Raw genomic sequence first — 825 nt, forward strand, 5'->3', positions numbered from 1 at the left:
AAACCACTGTGTGAAACACTAAAGATTCAGAAATAAGTAAACAGTGCTCTCTCCTCAAGGAACTCACAGTCTGGTCAGGGACAGATAAGGTGATTGCAGAAATAATGGCTTTGAAGTGGGCTCTGTTATCTGTATTTCACAGATGCCCAGCCCTAATCCCAGAGGGTGTGAGCAGCTGCCCCAGGGGGCAGCTCTTTATGCCTACCTCCCCTCCCCTTCCTCATCCCCTGTAGTTCATTAGTCTTTCAAGCCTCAAGAGAGTGAGTTTGGACCTCTACCCTCTAGGCTCAGTTCATAGTTGTGAATGAAATGAATTAACCACAAAAAATGAAACATCAGATACATTAGGAACCTGCTAGAACCTACCCTTCCCCAGTCCTTCCCTTCCCTTCCCCTCTGCCTTGGGCTCAGATCTCTTTAGATGTGAGTGTCCATTTATAGTCACATGGTCTTATTTCTGGGTGTTTCCAAACTTTACTCCCCCCACTCTCTTCCCATCTTCACCCTGAGGGTCCTCGAAAGAATATGGCCCTGGGCTGCAAGGCGCTTCAGGATGTCTCATTGACTGTCCCACTGTCATCTCTCAGGGGTTGTGCCACTCCCTAGCAAGGTGCCCATGGCCCCTGTGCCCAGCCCTGACCCCTTCTTTCTCCAGCCTGTGTCTGACCACCCCCTGCACACTGCACTCTTCCACTAAACCAAGGACCCACCTTTCCCCAAATATGCCTTCTCTCTCTTGCCTTTGCTCCTCCATCTGTCCATGTTCCTCTGCCCGGACTAACCCATCCACCTCCTTCTAGCTCCAGCTCAGTCAGACTCACTGGG

Source organism: Rhinolophus hipposideros, assembly GCF_964194185.1.
Source record: "Rhinolophus hipposideros genome assembly, chromosome: 19".
NCBI classification, from domain to species: Eukaryota; Metazoa; Chordata; class Mammalia; order Chiroptera; family Rhinolophidae; genus Rhinolophus; species Rhinolophus hipposideros.